General features: G+C 37.5%; 1 protein-coding gene and 1 non-coding gene across 3 annotated transcripts in view; one reads left to right on the forward strand and one right to left on the reverse strand.

The window, feature by feature from the left end:
* The window catches only part of LOC126161813 (enhancer of mRNA-decapping protein 4), a 143331-nt gene that overhangs the window by 80072 nt on the left and 50523 nt on the right, over positions 1-12736 (forward strand). The gene's annotated exons all lie outside the window — the stretch shown is intronic.
* On the reverse strand, positions 7987-8061 carry Trnal-caa (transfer RNA leucine (anticodon CAA)). Its single transcript has one exon. It is a non-coding gene; the product is annotated as a tRNA-Leu (tRNA).

A 12736-nucleotide genomic window follows, 5' to 3' on the forward strand; every position in this document is an offset into this window, starting at 1 on the left:
TATTTGCTATTATTTGCACTCACTTGAAAAATTCTGCACTAAACTGTGTATAATATTAAATTCATCTCCCTTAAGTATCCTAAATGAAATATTGTTTCGTTTTGCAGGTTCACATTTGCAAGTTTAGTATAAGTTAGTATATAAAAGTTATCATTTAAGCCTATGGACATAAAAATTGTATTGCTTAACAGCTTGGGAATTGTTGCATTTAATTCCATGTTCATACACTGCTTGTTTATGTGGTAGCTGTTTATAGAGCTCCCTCAGGAAAGCTGAGTACATTCCCCAAGCAAACTAATCTGTTCTCAGAAACAAAAATAATCTTGCTATGTTATTGTAATGTAAATTTTCTTTCCTGTAAAAAATATGGCAGATTTTGAGCATGTAATGACCAGAGTGCAGTTGTTGACTTCCTCACAAGAGCTGCAAAGAACTTCACAAACCTGATTGACAATACTCTACAGATAAAAAAGAATTAGCAACATATGTGTAAGTGAAATTTTAGATGTCTTCCTGACCATGATGGTCAGCTGTTCAAAATGCATGCTGTAAGCCCAGCAAACAACATTAGTTTTATCAGTAGGACTTGTATATAAGTCAACAGTGAAAATCTGCAACCTTCAGCAGACATTTGCAGCAGTTGGAATGGGACAATGTATCAAGCTAAAAATGTCAATAATAAATTTAACCTATTTCTAGATTAATTTTTTCCATTATTTGAAGCTGTATTTCCCAAAGAATTTCATTAAGTGACTACCTAAGTGGCTGCAAGAGACAGTGACTCACTAAGGGAATCAAGCTATCCTGTAAAACAAAGGGAATGTTGTATACAATACAAAGAAAAACTTCAGGACAAGGGACACTACAATTCACATTTACACTTAGTAACTCCAGGGATAGATCAGAATTCACTACTGGTGACTACAGCAAGTTTAATTCTTTGTAATGTGTAGACAAATTACTGTGACATGAGAATTGTAGTCCTCAGCAAGCTTAAAATAATATAATTATTAATAATTTATGTTAATGTAGGATGTATAAAACACTAAAAGTAATGAACAATAATTTATTTAAGTCAGACATATGTACATGTACTATCTTAAAAAAGCTGATTCCATTACAGAAATACAATTGTCACAATTTCCATCTTAAAAGGCAGCAAGCCTTTTCCACATTCAGTGGAAACACAGAATGATTGATTTGTTGTACACATTTGATATATTGTATTTCGTGAAAAATGACAGTTGCAAAACATGTCAGAAGCATACAGCAGGTTACATAACCAGTCTTACTGTCTATAAAATTTAATAATTGTGACTAAAGGTGACTTATGTTGCTGACAAATGTAGTAACTCAGACAGAGTAATGGAGCAACAAACATTTGTTGGAATGTATGCACCGTGTCACTGGGATGGTGCACTACCAAAGGACATTCAACAAAGTGAAAATGTAGCTAGTCACTGGAAACTAATAAGTAATTTAATAGTTTCCAGAGGTATTGGTGGAGTTTGTAGTGAAATAACGACTTGATAAACTTTTGTAATCATTCGCTCGCTGTTGTTTCTTTAGTTTTCTGTGCGTCGAAGTCATTTAGTAAATTTCGTGTTTTACTTTTCAACAGACATTTATTATTGTTTCTAGTGAAATATTTCAGCAAAATTTTCATTCAGTGTTTTAACTCCGCTTAATGTTCCAGTGGCTGTTTGAATGTTTTGGTTTTAGCTAATAATTGTGTGAAATTTTGTTGGTATTGGTATTAGCTGTGGTGTAGTAGTATTAATACGAGTAGTTGCTTTCTTAATAGGCAGAGAATTTAGAAACCATTATTGTTAGTTCTTAAATAGTTCTTCTGGTGCAACTGGACTTTGGTAACGTAGACGTATAGTTTTTTCAGTAACTGTAAAATTTTACCATGAGTGAGAAGTGTGGGCTCTGTCGTAGGTTTATGAGTAGTGGGTTATGGTGTGGGATTTGTTCAAAGTATTTTAATGGGGGGGGGGGGGGGGGATGCAGTGGGGAAGCCAGTGGTCATTTTAGTGAGATCTTCTCCTGGGAATGCAGAATCTGTTGCAGAAATAAGTTGATAAAGGAGCAGGAGTGTAAGATCTGTGCCCTTCAGGTGCAATTACAATACGCAAAGGAGGAACTAGATAGGTTGAGGAGGGTGAAGAGTGGTGAGAAATGGAAACTGGCAGTTGCCAAGAAGCAGCTAGGAAGAGGAGGTATTCAGACAGTTATACTTTGCGTATCTGCAATAGATTTGATAGAGGAGCAGGAGTGTAAGATCTGTGCCCTTCAGGTGCAGTTACAATGTGCAAAGGAGGGACTAGATAGGTTGAGGAGGGTGAAGAGTGGTGAGAAATGGAAACTGGCAGTTTCCAAGAAGCAGCTAGGAGGAGGAGGTATTCAGTCAGTTATACTTTGCGTATCTGCAATAGATTTGACCAACTGCCAGAGTTGAGTGGAGAGGAGCCTCGTGTAGCTGCAGATGTAGGGAACATGCAGCCGTCCTCAGCAATTAGGAGGCCTAGGTTAGTTGCAAAGTCTAGCAGAAAGAAGGTTCTGGTGCTAGGTAGTTCTCATGGTAGAGGTGTGGGCCAGCAGTTGCAGGAAGTGTTGGGGAGTAAGTATCAGGTCACCAGCATCATGAAGCCTAGTGCAGGGTTGGCTCAGGTGACTGACAGTATAGGAGAGTTATGTAAGAATTTTACGAAGGAGGATCAGGTAGTGATAGTGGATGGAGCAGGGAACAGTCTCGATAGGGACGGGGAATATGATGTAGGTGGTGACCTGGTAAAGATAGCCACTCAAACTGGTGGCACTAATGTGCATTTCATGCAACTGTTTCAGCGTCATGATCGACCTCACCTTAATGTGGCTGTTAGGAGCATTAACGTGGGGCTGGGGAGGGTGCTGATGGCAGAGGGCATGGGTCACATTTCAGTGGTGCCAGTTGGGTCTATCAGTAGATCAGGTTTCACTAGGCATGGCCTGCACCTCAATAGGTATGGGAAGGGGATAATGGCTAAGCTTATAGGTGACTGTGTGTGGGGGGGGGGGGGGGGGTGGTGGTGGTGGTGGTGGTGGTGGTGGTGGTCACTTGTGGAAAAATTCCTATAGTAGTTGGTGTTAGAGATGCACCTTTTTTTAGATTGATGTCAGCTGGTAGGTACACCTGCTTAAAGGAAGTCCCTCTAACTAAGGGCTCACCTTCCGAGGATGTAATGTTTCCATGTAGAGAAGGAATTAGCATATTTCATCAAAATATAAGAGGTATTAGAGATAAAGTTAGTGAACTGCTTACAGACATTGACTACGAAATTATTGGTATATCAGAGCACCACTTAAATAATTTGTCAATTCAGAGGCTTCCTTTACCAGGCTACAGATTAGCTGGCTGTTTCTCAAGGAGTTCCTTCTGGGGTGGGAGAGTGGCTCTTTACGTAAAAAAAAGGGGGGGGGAGGGGAGGCAGTATTCCATTTGAGTCCATAGACGTATCACGACACTGCACTGAGCAGTTTATTTGAATGTTGTGCACCAGTAGTTGAATTTAGTGAAACTAAACTTCTAATTGCTGTTGTTTATAGGTCCCCTAACTCAGACTTCAGAGCATTTCTGCTCAATCTAGAGAGGGTTCTTGATTAACTTTGTAGGAAGTACCAGGAACTAGATATATGTGGTGACTTCAATATAAATTTTGTATATGATGGTGCAAGAAAAATGATGTTGGCAGATCTCCTAAATTCATATGATCTGTTGCAGATTGTGTTTTTTTCCAACTAGGGTGCAGGGGAACAGTAGCACAGCCATAGACAATATTTTTATTAATTCTTTGTTACTAGATGGGCATTCTTTGAGTAAAAGCGTGAATGGCCGTCCAGACCATGTTGCACAAATATTAACACTAAAAGGCTTTTGTACTCAAACCAGTGTCATATTTAATTGCAAACTTTGTAGGGAAGTTAATCCAACACAATAGAGTTTTTTAAACCTTGTCAAGGAACAAGAGTGGCAGGATGTTTGTAGTGCCGATAACATAGATGATAAATACAGTGCTTTCCTTAACACATTTCTCATGTTCTTTGAGAGTTGCTTTCCATTAGAACATTGTAAATGGGGTACTAGCAGTAATGGGCAGCCCGGGTGGCTGACTAGTGGGATCAGGATGTCATGTAGAACAAAGCGGGAATTATATCAAAATGTTAGAAGTAATCACAATCAAGCTACATTAGCCCATTACAAACAGTATTGTAAGGTGCTTAAAAATGTTATCAGGAAGGCAAAGAGTATGTGGTATGCAAATAGGATAGCTAATTCACAGGATTAAATTAAAACCAAATGGTCATTTGTGAAGGAAGTGTCCGGTGAGCAGCACAAGGTCGACAATATAAAGACAGTTCTCAGTAAAAATATTTCTGTTACTGATAAATCAGAAATATGTACAGTATTTAACAATAATTTTCTGAGCGTTGCTGGTGAAATAAATAAAAAGTTACTTTCTACAGGAAATCATATAACTTTCTTGGCAAATGCCTTTCCGAGATTGATGTCTGAAATACTCCTCTGTGATCCAGACAAGAGGGAGATTGAGTCAATAATTACCGTATTTACTCGAATCTAAGCCGCACTTTTTTTCCGGTTTTCGTAATCCAAAAAACCGCCTGCGGCTTAGAATCGAGTGCAAAGTAAGCGGAAGTTCTGAAAAATGTTGGTAGGTGCCGCCACAACTAACTCCTGCCGTCGAATATATGTAGCGATTCACATGCATGCTTTTCAGGCACAAAGATAAATACTGGCGCCAAAACCTCTGTGTCAGTAAATAAATAAAAAAAAAGGTGGAAGACGAAATTTTTTCTCCGCCCCGAGTTTCGACCACTGCATTTTCATAAATTATCCAACGAAGTAAATACAAATTCCGTATTGTTCATCTTCGAATGTAGCACAATTTCAGTGTATTACGAAAATCTGACTGGCAAGACTGTTTGGGATGTTTGTCAATATGGCCAACTCTACGTTGTGAATTTTTTTTCCTATCTGTGAGAAGAGATGGTTGCTAATAGGAACCTGATGAAATTTGAATCACATACAGTATTCTCTTCACCATAAGAATAATACGAATATAAACATTTTGCCATGTATTCTTTCGTGTTTGCTGCTATCTCATTAAAACCCTGTCTGCCTAATAAACTACGAAACTAGAGTGAGACAACAGCAAACGCGGAAAAATATACGTATCGTGTCATGTTTATATTCGTATTTCGTATTATTCTTATGCCAAATACTGATGCAGTCAGAAATGCACGGCAAGTGACTAGATTTTTAAATCTAAGATGTCTAATTTCTGTGCAGAATTTGATGTAATAAAGAAGCGGCCGCAAAGATTTTCAAACGGAGAAAAATTTTCGCCTAACTCTCGTTCAGAACATGTTCTATCATACGCAGTCTATTATTTTATTCTTGTTGATCATTATCGAAGAAAGCAGCAGTGTAAGTAACAACAAATAGCAGTCTCTTGCCATTGTTTCGCTAATGAGACGATTCCTCTTTTTTTTTTTTTTTAATTGTACGCGGCGGTAGCGCGCACAAAAGCAAGCCATGCCGCGAGCCGCGACAGGCCGTAAACACGCGCTATCAGAATGCGACAAACAATGCATGACACAGTGCAGTAATGCATTTTCAGCTTAAGAGTGACGCAAACAACTATAACAAAGAAAACGGCACTTATCAGATCAAAGCAAAATAAGCAATCGATTCAAACCAGACGAAGCACGTGAAAAAGGAAGGGTGCCTGTATAAATAGGGACGGAGCGCCTGACACATAGCAATGGCTACGTGGTAAAGCTTAACTGTTAAGCTTACGACTCGAACCAAACTACTGTAGCTGTATCGTCATTCATTCGACCTAAATTGTGTCTCATATTACAATGGACCAACTTTGTTTCGATTTGGAGGTGCGGCCTAAAACTTTTCTCTCCCCTTGAATTTCGAGTCTCAAATTTCAGGTGCGGCTTAGATTCAGGAAATTTTTTTTTCCCCTGTATTTCGAGTCTCATTTTTCAGGTGCAGCTTAGATTCGAGTGCGGCTTAGATTCGAGTAAATACGGTAAATCACTGAAGACTAAGGACTCTCATGGTTATGATGGAGTGTCTAGCAGAATATTAAAGTACTGTGCTGCACATGTTATCCCTGTATTTAGCCATATTTGTAATTTTTTTCCTTTAGGAATGGTCAGTTTCCCGAGCATTTAAAGTACTCAGTAGTAAAGCCACTTTATAAAAAGTGAGTCAGGGATAATGTAGATAATGTTAGACCTGTTTCTATGCCATCAGTGTTTGTAGAAGCTACTGAAAAGGTATGTATGTAAGGATAATTGATCATTTTATATCACACGATTTGCTATCAAATGTACAGTTCGGCTTTAGAAGTCGTTTAACAATTGAAAATGCTATATTCTCTTTTCTCTGTGAGGTACTGGATGCATTAAACAAACGGTTTCGAACGCTTGGTGTAGTTTTTGATTTAACTAAGGCATTTGATTGTGTTGATCACAAAATATTGCTCCAGAAGTTGGACCATTACGGAATACGGGGAGTAGCTCACAATTGGTTCACCTCTTACTTCAACAGCAGCAGGGAGCAAAAGGTCATTAATCACAATGTTTATAACGGCTGTGATGTGGGGTCTGAGTGGGATACTGTCAAGTGGGGGGTGCCCCCGGGATTGGTGTTGGGACCACTCCTGTTCCTTATTTATATAAATGATATGCCATCTAGTTTTACAAGTAACTCTAAAATATTTCTGTTTACTGATACACTAGCCTGGTAGTAAAGGATGTTGTGTGCAATATTGGCTCGGTTTCAAATAGTGCAGTATGTGGCCTCAGTTCATGGCTTGTAGAAAATAAACTAACACTAAATCACAGTAAGACTGTTTTTACAGTTTCTAACACACAATTCAACAAAACCTGAAGTTTTAATTTCACAGAATGGGCATATGATTAGTGAAACTAAAAAGTTCAAATTTCTTGGTGTTCAGATAGATAGTAAGTGGTCGTGGAAAGCCCATGTTCAGGATCTTGTTCAAAGACTTAATACTGCCATTTTTACTATTCGAACGGTATCAGAAGTGAATGATCATTCAACACGAAAATTAGTCTACTTTGCTTATTTTCATTCACTATTGTCATATGGTATATATTCCTTATTGTCATTTCTTGTTACCAATATTAGTTTATTCCCAAGAATAAGCAGCTTTCAGTCGGTTAATATTCAGCAGAAATCAAACCTGCATTTGGATTGTACTTCGTTAACTCTTGTGCAAAAAGGCGTACAGTATACTGCTGCATCCATTTTCAATAAGCTGCCACTCGAATTCAAAAATCATAGCAGTAATCCACGCACTTTCAAATCGAAACTGAAGAGTTTCCTCATGGGTCACTCCTTCTGTTCTGTCAAGGAGTTCCTTGAAAAATAAAGCTGATTCTTATTGTATTATTGATTGTGTTTACTTAAACTTATTGCTTGACTTTTTCAGGTTCATAATCATTTTATTTTTAGCTGTTATTACTTTTATGTTGTAATTTCATGTACTGACACGTTCCATAACCTTGGAGATTTGCTCCTCAATTTGGTCCTACGGAACTTGACAAATAAATAAATAAATAAATAAATAAATAAATAATGGTAATATTGGGTATGACAACACATCGTAGCATCCTCACATTACATTTGAAAATACCTGATCCGCAACTGAAACGACTCTTTTATATAGTCCCTGCACAGCTATGCAACATTTGTTGAAAATCCTGCCATAAGCTAGAAGCAGGCCAGTTTCCTTGTAATGAACTTCTGTGTAAACGAAATATGTCAAAGGCACTAATTCTGGGATTAACTAAAGATGTACAACATAAATCAAAACTGTAATGATTTTATATTGATTCCAAATTAAACTGAATTGTTTAAAACTTCCTAGCAGATTAGAACTGTGTCCCGGACCGAGACTTGAACTCGGGACCTTTGCCTTTTGCGGGCAAGTGCTCTACCAACTGAGCTACCCAAGCACGACTCACGACCCCTACTCATAATTTTACTTCCACCAGTATCTCGTCTCTATTCTGCTGCAGAGTGAAAATTTCATTCTGGAAACCGAATGGTGTATGACATAACATCCTAGACATTCAGATAAAATGCAACAACAAAACACTCCTTAATGTATGCAAGAATACTCTCCATGAAAAGAGGTGGGAAGAACTTTACCTGTAGCACTCTTTCGCTTTATTCTTGCTGCATAAATCTTGGAATAAACTGTTTCGATTAAACTGAGTGTATGGAACACCTGATCTGTATTTTAATGCTGTGAAGGGACTGATCCAAAGTGATTTTCTGTAACACATTATCCTACACTTACTGGAAGTAACTACTTCCACTTTGCATGCTAATAAAAGAGTGTCTCTTAAAACTAGGAGAGGGACAAACTTAACACTAATATGACAGTTTACACTAATATGACAGTTCAAGAACAAACTTTTCACTCAGTGCCAAAGTGTGTGTTGTTACGAAATTTTCTAGCAGATTAAACCCATGTGCCCTCGGAGTCTGGCACACAGTCTCACACTGCCGAGGGGTTTTATGAGTAAAAAGAAAAATAGTAACAAATTAAGGGTCACAGTCTGGATGAGAAGCAAATTTGGGAATGGAGACCAACTACTGTGTCTGATGTTAAGCTATTCCAAACTGTGAATGGAATAAGCAACTACTAGAATGTAACTGTGTCTCAATAAAATAATATAGGCAAAGCAATAACTAATTGTTACACATATGCAACAATACTGACAGCCTGTATAAAAATTTACATGGACAGCTGTTGTGAGAAGTAACTACATTAGGAAAACCCTGGTGTCATTTTGATTTATGAAAATGGCAGCAATCCATTTTTGGCTTTCCCTAAGTATATTGTAATATGCTACTGTAAGTTTTATATGTCTGCATGCCAAAATAATAGCCTCTAATTACATACATAGCTATAATGAACTACATGAGGTTTAATACAGAATTACGTAAACAAGATTTCTTCTTGTTGGGCAGCACAGGCTCAACAAATTGAAAGGAAGATGTAAATATTTCTGCACAGAGTAGCTGGAAGACATAGACTTTACTAGGAAAAATGGATCCAGTTTCAACCTTAGGCCAATATCAAGCACACAATTGGATGTGTACACAATGTGATAACATTTGACAATGATGAGGTTTAAACTAGCTGGACAAAGTATTGACTTCAGCTGAATATCCTGTGTGGAAACAGTTATGACTATTTGACATTTGAAACTGTTGGAAGCAAAATACCCAAAAACTACAGGCTACACGGACCAAATGACAATTAGTGTGCACTCAGTTGAAGGTACTACACCAATATGGATCATAGAACCTTCCTCTACTTACACTGGACCAAATACAGTTTAACTGAATGTGTGACACTTAATAGAAATTTCCTGTAACATCAGATAAATGTCAAAGCATGTAAACTGTACATAAATTAAAATGTACTAAACTTGCGTTTCTTAAAAGAAGCTGTAAAGGTGTTATTCTTTTTGTTAATGTAATTGTTTAATAATGCATTGGTGAATGCTTTGACTAACAACTTCAGTATTTTGTCTGCTGAATGACCATTACTGCAAAAAAAGTATGTTGAGAAGAAACTTTTCTCTTGAACAGCATTTATGGTTACATTTCGATAAGCACCCTTGTACTGTTGGATGACAAAACTTTCTTTTTATTAGGGACAGATATTAATTTCTGTACAGTAATGTAATTTTAAATAACAACATTCACAATATCAGGCTGAGGGAAAAACAGATCACCACTGTCCAAATTTTTAATTAAATTAAGATGTTGGCCACAATTCTGCACACCTCACACTGCTGTTTCTTCGGTACACTGCAAGCACAATATCGTGCTACATATGTTAATATTGGAAGGTATGTTTCTGCCGGCTTGAAATCTTCCTCCAAATACATAACGTCAACCATAAACTGAGCCTCTTTGTATAGTCTCTTTTGTGTCATGGTGATTAAAGGTGAACCCTTTAGCAACAGGCAGTTTGCCAAAAGTACTTGAATTCAACATGAGTCGGCTTCCACCTCAAAAATCTGTCTCACAGAAAACAAGATACTGAGAGCCAGCCATTGATCGGTAACTCCTAAACCTTGCTTCCATAGAACCAGTTTGAATTTTTCCAGGCAAAAAAAAAGTGAAAACGAGCTCTTTGCCATCTCAATCGAACCATAGGTTGTGTGTGTCAGAACTATGTGGGTTTCCTTTGAAAGGGTATTATTTTTTAGGCTTAAGTCCTTTCACATATCGAGCCGCACAAGAAACTTTTCCAAAAAAACTAATTTTTCATCATTATTACTTAGACAGAGGGCACTGGAAGGGATCATTTAGTCGAACACCTTTGTGAACTGTCTTAACATTTACAATTTTCCAACATGTAAGTATAATTTTAATAAATTCTGCAGTTTGCTAGTAATGTAATAAGTTTTTCTGTTCCCCTTAGTTGAAACTGCTTTAGCTGTATATGCATTGAATACCTGCAAAACAAGGCTAACGTTTTGTTTCTGAAGTGAAGATAAAGAGACGTCAAAGTAAGGCCGTAAGAGTGCTTAAGTAGACCATTACATTTAGTCTTATGAAGCTGCCTCACTGTTTCAAAAGATGCCATTAACACCTGACAATCATCAGTGCTTCCATCAAATAGTGGATATTTGAGCAAAACTTGAGAGTCCTTTTGATTAACCCAGTTATTACATATACACTTAAGGATGTGCAGAGAATCAATTATAAAAAATAGTGGCGAAGTTGGATTAGCTGGATGTGGGTAAACTATACTGAGTTTTGGAAGTGGGCTAAAAGGTACCACAGATTTCCTATTTATAGAATTGTTGTCACTCACTACACAAATAACTTTGAAGCCAATGATGTGAAGGCCACATAATATCTTCTTTACATACAAAAATAGCTGTTTAGCTACAGGGTTTCTCGTTGGAGAGACATGCACTACTTCTTTAAAAGAAGGCAGCAATGATTGTATCATAAAGATGTATGCTGTAGTAGCAGTTTTGTCACTATCAAATGCTGCCTCCACAATATTTCCTCCCTTGTAATCAAAATAAGGTTTAATATGAATTTCATCCATCATTAAAGAAATGGTACAGTATCTTTTCTGCAGAGATCTAAATCTTTCCTTAAGATACTGCAGCATAGCACTCTCATTTTGTTCATTATGAGGGCCATTACTATATGAGGAACATATTTTCTGTAAAGTTCTTGGATGAGGAAGAATATAATTGCCAAAAGACCTTAAAAATTTGTAGGCATGAGGGGAGATAGAATGTAGGATACAACAAAATACAGAAAAGTGAAGATTAAACCTATAGTTTTCCTCAGTGCTACACAGCAACTTATCTTACTAACTTAAGAATTGAATTTGCTTCTATTTTTCTTCATCTACAGAATGACACATATCATTTAAAATGTCCTGTATAAGAAGGCACTGGCTTTTTAATGAATTTTCTTTCGCACTCACTAATTCTTTCACGTTGTCTAATACTGTAAACAAATCATTGCTATTCAAAAGTTTGTCTGATATTTTGCTACGGCCAATCTTTCTTATCTCAGTGTTACTTTGATAGGCAGACAACTGCAACTCACTTGTCACTACAATGGATACAGAGACAAATGGAGCGAGTAATACAGTAAGCAGTAGAAATAGGACAGTCACTTCTCGTAACAATGGTCCACTCTCTGGGGATGGTTTCTCGTTCTAAGCACTGCAGAAATGCTTCAAAAGTAGGAGATAACTTCCTTGAATCACACTCTGTTCTGGTTACTACACTATCATTAATTGCTTTTAGCAGACGTTTATCGTCTAATCTAGCTCACCTTTCCTCTGCACTTTCTCGAGAGCTGGTGGATAGAGTAGAGAAATAGCTTGGGCAGTGTGGTAACACTGATGGAACAGCACCCTTTCTAAGTCTAGGTCTTGAGAGCTTGACAGTAAGCTTTGTGCCTTTCATTTCATCATAACATTCCGTATACTGGCAGATGTCTGATTCGGTGAAGTGAAGTTCACAAACCTAGAGCAAAGTAGTGTGTCGGTACAGTATACAGTGTGATATAGAGATGAGTGTCTGTATGTGAAAGTAAAAAAAACACTGGACACTCATTCATTTTCCACCAATATCAACTTGACAGGTCACACCTTAGTGGACGTACATACACCATGATCTACAACAACATGCATATTGCATTGTAATATTCTTTTAGTAATTAGTACTATAAGCACTAGGGATCTGCCTCAATATGATGAAAATACCTGTGAAATGCTTGTGTTGCGGCAGTATTCTGATGGAACCAAAAGAGTGAAGTTCCTATTGTGAATTAAGTGTCACCAAATTTCAGTGATCTGTTGGATCCTGCATATTAACATAGCAATTGTTTTGTAATTTTGACTTAACAGTTTCTTCATTGTCATGGTGTATGAGATGCCAACAGCTGCAGAATAATATTTCACTGTGGGTGTTATGCCAGCACACATTAAAACTGTGTCATTGCAGGTAACACTGAATGAGGATCTTGATGTAGCACAAATTTCATGTTTGGATAGAAGGACAACTTCAAAGCAAGTGCATGCCAAACACAAAATAAAGTTGAACAGATGCTAGCATAAGTGACACACCT

Source organism: Schistocerca cancellata, chromosome 2 (assembly GCF_023864275.1).
Source record: "Schistocerca cancellata isolate TAMUIC-IGC-003103 chromosome 2, iqSchCanc2.1, whole genome shotgun sequence".
Taxonomy (NCBI): Eukaryota; Metazoa; Arthropoda; class Insecta; order Orthoptera; family Acrididae; genus Schistocerca; species Schistocerca cancellata.